The sequence below is a fragment of the Bos indicus genome, chromosome 9, assembly GCF_029378745.1.
Source record: "Bos indicus isolate NIAB-ARS_2022 breed Sahiwal x Tharparkar chromosome 9, NIAB-ARS_B.indTharparkar_mat_pri_1.0, whole genome shotgun sequence".
Taxonomy (NCBI): domain Eukaryota; kingdom Metazoa; phylum Chordata; class Mammalia; order Artiodactyla; family Bovidae; genus Bos; species Bos indicus.
The window spans coordinates 96,821,919-96,829,688 of NC_091768.1; positions in this window are offsets into that span (position 1 = coordinate 96,821,919).

Here is a 7,770-nt window from a genome sequence, read left to right on the forward strand (position 1 = left end):
AAATGAGGACCCTTCAGAACACACTGTGGGAGAAAAGATTCGAATGCAAATTGGAAGCGTGATTGAAGACATGTGGTATTGCCTTATAAACACTCCTGGCCAGGTTGGCTAAGCCAAGGGACGGCCTCGTGGACTCGTGATATTGGGATTTCATTCTGGGCAGCACTGATCTTCCTTTGAGAGTGAACATGAGCTAATTGGAAACCTGAAACTCTGCCATTGGTAAAACAACAAAAACAAAAAAATCAACTAGATTCGAATTTTTTAAATTATAAATAAATAATAACTAAAACAAAACCACATCTGGGGCGCATGGAGGGGACCTAGTGCTCCACTTCAGCTTCTCCCAAGCAAAGCCCCGATTCTGAGTCTTCTCTTTCTATCACAGTTATACTCTTTACTGGTAGCAAATATGTTAATTGCAGGCTTTGAATCAGTTTTTCAAATGTGTATTAAAAAATACCCTCTCTAATTTTCCTTAGAATCTTGGGCAAAGCTCCTGAAGAAGGCTTTAGACGGAGGTTGCTGTTTTTTCAGTCTCTAAGTTGCATCTGACTCCCGGCAACCTCATGGACTGCAGCATACCAGGCTTCCCTGGCCTTCATTATCTCCCGGAACTTGCTCAAACTCATGTCCATCAAGTCGATGATGCCATCCAACCCTCTCATCCTCTGTCACCCCCTTCTCCTCCCGCCTTCAATCTTTCCCAGCATCAGGGTCTTTTCCAATGAGTCAGCTCTTTGCATCAGGTGGCCAAAGTATTGGAGCTGGGTTATTGTTAAAAACAACAGTAAAACCCCTGATTTTCTTTCTGCTTAGAAGACATGTCTGGACAAAGTAGACACGTGGTTCTGGGAGAGAAGCAGGTCACCCTTGAACATCACAAGGGTTTGGATCAGAGTGAAGCCTGTCTGAAGGAGTGCTTCTCTGGCATCCTGGGAGCAGCTTCTCCAGGGCACAGGAGGAAAGCCGTGTGTCAGGAGGGGACATTGGGCCCCCGACTCCTCGCTGTAGCTACAACAGAGCCAGAGTCATTCCTTCAGGGGTCGGTGGGTGGGGGTGGGCCACAGAAGGCAGGCGGACACTTAGAGTGCCTGGGAGGTGTTACTCAGGCCTCAGGAAGCAGGCAGCTCCTGGAAAGAACATGGCAGCCAAGCATCCCCAGGCCTACCTGGAAGAAGTCTTGTTCCTTCAGCATGCATCTACTGAGCACCTGCTGTATGCATGCCTCTGTCATCTTGGCCCCTTAGAGAACCGGAAGGAAGCTATAGATGTGCTGGGACCAATGCCCACATGAGGACTCACAGTAGAAATGAAGCCTTTGTGAGGTCATTTCAGTCATCCTGTTGGACGTGGAGGAGCAGCACAGCCAACCTCAAAGGAAGTGGAGGGATGAGAGGGTCTCGACATCAGCTCCCCAGCATGCCCCAGTTTCCTGCAGTGTCTAGAGCCCCACGTTTAGAGATTTCTCCCTGCAGGTCTTGAAAGCTAACCACTGATGAGACAGAGGAAGCAATGGGGGCGGGGCTGCCTGCCTGGTAGGACCCAAGGGGTACAGGTGGGCGGGGCCAGTGTCTACAGAGGGCGGGTGATTGCAGGACAGGAAGCGTGCTCCCTGGGACACAGCGTGGCCCTAAAGTGGCAACGTTATGTCACAGAAGGGGACCCAACCCTGGAATGAGCCGAATTTGACTCCCATGCCTCCTCCACCATCTGCTGATTTTATGGCCTCGTCCCAGCTCCAGTCCACCTGGTCCCCACATCTGCATGGCCCAGGGGACCTTCCGAGCTCCAGCTGGAGAAACCACTGAGCCATCCGACACTGCAGTCCCTGCACTGGTTGCTAAGGGCAACGTGTCCTATTTCCACCCCACTATGTCTCCTTTCTGCAGGTGAAGGTCCAAAATCTGATATTTCAAGACATTGGTAGACTTCCCTGGGGGTGTGTTAGTCTAATGCAGTGGTTTAAATTTGCCTGTAACTGAAATCTCCCAAACATCTGAAGCTTAAACAAGATAAGAGTTCTTGCTCACATTGAAGAAATTCAAGGCTGTCTGTCCGGCACTAGTTGATGGCTTGGGGACTGGTTCCGGTGCCACCATCTCCTTGCTATGCTGGACAGGGCTCCCCAGGACCCAGGTGGCTGCTGGGGCACACCCATTGTACCCACACCCACTGCTGGGGATGGAGCCAGGCCCCACTGCAAGGGACAGGGCACATCGGGGAGGACACTTCCTGGAAGAATGAGGACTTCAGATAAAAACTAAGTCTGAGAAACACAAGATTGCATTTCTCACACATTTGAATTTCGTGGCCTGAGAACTCGTGAAGTGATGCCATAGACATCGGTCTGCAAGTTAACTTTCTTCCATTACAGCCATGTGGGTCTGATTCTTTGTCATGACTGTACAGTGATGCATTGAGCAAGAGAATTTATTCAACTACTACAGTTCCTAGAATTTGGTCGCCTTCACTGGAAATCAGATGACAGTGTTTTTTTTTGTTGTTGTTGACTCTCCTTCCCCATCCTGCTTTGCCACATTCTCTCTGCGTGGCCTGACTATCTTTGGAGTGGCCAGGCTTTCCCTCCTGGACAGTCCACAATCTAGTCCTGCCCTATCAAGCATTTTGTGAGCTAAACACATTTTTCTTGCTGATCCAAATTCTGTTTGTCTCATCTTACCAATTCACTTTGTTCTCTCTCTCTTTCTCACACATTTCACATGGCATATTATGTTACATATGAAAATCACCCCAAACATACAAGACTGCATGTAAAATTTCTTAGCAGGTACATTTTCCAAAATTCTCCAAGTGAGGATTCAACAGTATGTGAACTGAGAACTTCCAGATGTTCAAGCTGGATTTAGAAATGGCAGAGAAACCAGAGATCAAATTGCCAACATTTGCTGGATCATAGAAAAAGCAAGAGAACTCCAGAAAAACATCTACTTCTGCTTTACTGACTACACCAAAGCCTTTGACTGTGCAGATCATAACAAACTGGAAAATTCTTAAAGAGATGGGAATACCAAACCATCTTACCTGCCTCCTGAAAAATCTGTATGCAGGTCAAGAAGTAACAATTAGAACCGGCCATGGAACAACAGACTGGTTCCAATCTGGGAAAGGAGTACATCAAGACTGTATATTGTCACCTTGGTTATTTAATTTATATGCAGAATACATCATGCAACATGCTGGACTGGATGAAGCACAAGCTGGAATCAAGATTTCAGGGAGAAATATCAGTAGCCTCAGATATGCAGAATATACCACCCTTATGGGAGAAAGCAAAGAAAAGAGCCTCTTGATGAAGGTGAAATAGGAGAGTGAAAAAGCAGGCTTAAAACTCAACATTCAGAAAACTAAGATTGTGGCATTTGGTCCCATCACTTCATGGCAGATAGATGGGGAAACAATGGAAACAGTGACAGACTTTATTTTCTTGGGCTCTAAAGTCACTGCAGATGGTGACTGCAGTCATGAAATTAAAAGATGCTTGCTCCTTGGAAGAAAAGCTGTGACAAATCTAGACAGCATATTAAAAAGCAGAGACATTACTTTGCCAACAAAGGTCCATCTAGTCAAAGCTATGGTTCTTCCAGTAGTTATGAATGGGTATGAGAGTTGGACCATAAAAAAAGCTCTCTGAATTGATGGTTTTCAACTGTGGGTTTGGAGAAGACTCTTGAGAGCCCCTTGGACTGCAAGGAGATCCAACTAGTCAATCCTAAAGGAAATCAGTCCTGAATATTCATTGGAAGGACTGATGATGAAGCTGAAATTCCAATACTTTGGCCACCTGATGTGAAGAACTAAGTCACTGGCAAAGACCCTGATGCTGGGAAAGATTGAAGGCAGGAGGAGAAGGGGACGACAGAGGATGAGATGATTGGATGGCATCACCAACTTGATGAAATGAGTTTAAGTAAGCTCCAGGTGTGGGTGATGGACAGGGAGGCCTGGTGTGCTGCAATCCATGGGGTTGCAAAGAGTCGGACACGACTGACCAATTGAACTGAACTGACATTTTCCAAACATCTCAGTTAAATTTTTTGCTCTGTCTTAGCTAAATAACTCCCCTCCCACTAGGTACTTCATTGTTCTTGTTTAATCCCTAAGTCTTGTCTGACTCTTTTGTGACCCCAAGGACTGTAGCCCACCAGGCTTCTCTGTCCATGAGATTCTCCAGGCAAGAATACTGAAGTGGGTTGCCATTTCCTCCTCCAGGGGATCTTCCTAACCCAGGGATTGAACCTGTGACTCCTGCATTGGTGGGCAGATTCTTTTCCGCTGAGCCACCGGGGAAGCCCACTAGGAACTATACTTACCTCTCAAATGCAAACAAATGTGTTCTGACCTTCTGCCCTTAGAGGGATGTGGAGGGAGGCTGCTGTCCCCTTGGGAAGTGACCTTGTATATCCCAGGAACCACGTGGCCTTTTCTTTAGCAGATATACCTCCCTAGGTCCTTTTGGGAATGAAAGGTGAGTTGGGAAGGTGATAAGAAAACAAAGAGATGGCTAACCTGTAACTTGTAAAACTGGAAGCTCAAAGCTGCCTTCTAGGGTAAAAATGGAGGGACAAAGGGCGTCTTTAGAAGAAGGGAAGAAAGTTAGAACAAAGATGTGGAGTATAGGGCACATCTGAGCACGTGAGCCCCGCAGAAGTCAGGCAGTTCCCATGTCCCACCCACCACCTCCTTAACTTGCCAAGAGAGAAGCACGGACACGAAAGACGGCTGTGTGTCCTTCAGCTCATTCTCAGTTATGACAATGACAGTGTGAGGTCTGTCGTATGCCTCCTCTCATCCCACCCGCAACACGCTCCACCGTTTTCCCCCCAGCAGCCTGAGAACAGAAAGGATGCAGTTGCCAAGTGGCCCTGGAGGTACACAGCACCTGCTTTTCACCACCCTGACTGCTGATGTCCGGTGGAGTCTCTCCTGGCTCCAGGGGGGTATCAGGGGGTATTTCAAGAGCTAACGAACAGCTGAGATGAGCACTTGGTGATACATGGGCCTTTCTTTAAGTCTGATTCTAGTTTTGTTTGCACGTAATCCTGGAAGGAGGGTCTGGACTTTTAGAGGATCACACCTGGTCATTCAGTTAGCCTCGTTCAAAGAAACCCCAGTGTCCATCTGTTAAGGAAACCACTAACTGAAGCTGCCCACCCTGGCCAGGCACCATAGTAAACCCCTTACATGAGCTATCTTAAACAGGAGGTCCTGGTGAGGAAAGTGGAACCAGCAAGCGACCACCGACGGGAAGAATTCGGGAAGGATCCAAAGGAGACACCAGTCCAAAGTCCTACCAACCTCCCAGAATCCACCTCTCTGGGATCCTACCAACCTCCCAGAATCCACCTCTCTGGAATCCATCTTGGTGCCACCAGGAAGGACCCTGAGTCAGAACGATTGGCCAGAGACAACCCGGAAACTAATCCTGTCACCATAAAACCCGAGGCTGTGAGCCACATAGTGGAGCGGTCCTCCTGGGTTCCCTTGCCCTCCTGCTCTCTACTCAGGTGCCCCTTTCCAATAAAGTCTTTGTTTTATTGGCCTGTGTGTCTCCTCAGACAATCCATTTCTGAATGTTAGACAAGAGCTCACTCTCAAGCCCTGGAAGGAGTCCTCCTTCCGGTAGCACGTCTATGCTTCGGGGACCCTCTCATTGTACTAAAATGTTCCTCCCCTTCCTGGGAGGATTTCAGGCCCTTCAGCCTCCATCTCTATGACTTCTCCTCCAAGTGCTGACGTCCCCTCTGATTCCAGACACCAGTGCCCATGATCCACCCTTTGCAACTTACTGTCCAGCCCAAACTCCTGACCTCTCTCTATCTGTTCAGAGAAAGTTTGGTTTTTATCTGCTTTGTTATCATAGTCCCAGACATTAATATTCGTGATAAAATCTAGAATTGCTCATCATTAAAAACCAAAGCAATATTGTAAAGCAATTACCCTTCAATTAAAAATAAATTAAAAAAGAAAAAAACACCCCAAAGAATCACAAGGAAAAATCAGAGTAATTCATTGCACCAAAAATGAAATCTCTAAAAAAAAACCCATATAACATTTGAAAGGCAAAAAAAAGTAAGTGTTCTTTAAACATTTGCTAATTGATCTGTGAACGGCAAGCTTTTGTGGCCTAATCTTGGTCTCAGTCCAAATTTGAATTTTTGACTAGTTGTCTTCAAAAGATTTGTAATTTCACTCAGAGCTGAGGCTCCCTCTGAGGCCTCTCTGCTGCTGTCAAAACCCGTCGGCCCATCTCATGTGCACTCGAGGCACCCAGATTTTGGTCTCCTATACAGTTTGTCTAAAAGAAATTAAGATCCTGGGAAGAGCTGCTGTGGCTACACCTAGAGACAAGGAAAACCCAGACTTCAAAAGTGGGAGGAAACGTTTTTGCCGAACAACAAAGACTGTCAGAGATGGTTAAGGTCGTGTTCAAGAGACAAAGATGCCTACAGTATGGAGGGCTCCTCACGGCCCAGCAGGGACAGTTTCAACATCATCAAATTGTAGTAATTATAGTCTGTTGAAACCAGCTGAGACTATAAAAAGAGTCACAAGTCCACGATAATAATTAAAAGGAGCACACAGGAATTGTGCCAATTCCTAATAAAGTTTATAAGGCATTCTGTTAATTGTTCAACACAAATAATATGAGTTTGCTACTCAAAGTTAGGTTAACACCAAGGTTAACAACCATAAATAAGAAACAGATATAGAAGGAAAGAAAGCATGCTTAAAATATATAATGTCTATGATTTGATTGTTTTATTTCATTTCTTATTACATTGATTTGCAGATATTGAAGAATCCTTGCATCCCTGGGATAAAGCCCACTTGGTCATGGTATATGATCTTTTTAATGTGTTGTTGGATTCTGATTGCTAGAATTTTGTTAAGGATTTTTGCATCTATGTTCATCAGTGATATTCATTTTTTAATATTAATTCTTCTGAACCATGATCATAGTGAAAGTTTGTGGCTGAGAGCCGTGAATGACAGCAGGATTCGTAGCCCCCAGAGGAGATGAACTCCATCTGCAGCCAGAGATGAGGCTTGATCACTCGGAGCTTTTGGGTAGCAGAGTTTTATTAAAGTATAAAAAGAGATAGATAAAGCTTCTGACATAGACATCAGAAGGGGACAGAAAGAGTGCCCCCTTTCATATCAGTTAGCAAGCTGCTAATCAGATAAAAGAAACACCTCAAGACTGAAAGGGTCACACCAGGCCCCTCTCCCACAACATGCGTTTTGAGATAGAATGGCACAAGGAGAGTCATCTCCAGCCATAAAACAATCACGTGACTCTTGAAGAAAGGCAGCTGCTGCTGCTGCTGCTGCTGCTGCTGCTAAGTCGCTTCAGTCGTGTCCGACTCTGTGCAACCCCATAGACGGCAGCCCACCAGGCTCCCCCATCCCTGGGATTCTCCAGGCAAGAACACTGGAGTGGGTTGCCATTTCATTCTCCAATGCATGAAAGTGAAAGGTGAAAGTAAAGTCGCTCAGTCGTGTCCGACTCTTAGCGACCCCATGGACTGCAGCCTACCAGGCTCCTCCGTCCATGGGATTTTCCAGGCAAGAGTACTGGAGTGGGTTGCCATTGCCTTCTCTGGAAGAAAGGCAGATTTCCAAGCAAATACAGTTTCATTAACATAGTTTGAGAAAACATTTCCAAGAGTAAAACGTACCGGTTTGCTGAGACACGATCAGCACAAGGTTTGGGAAATAAATGAGTTTTAAGCAGAACAGATTTGA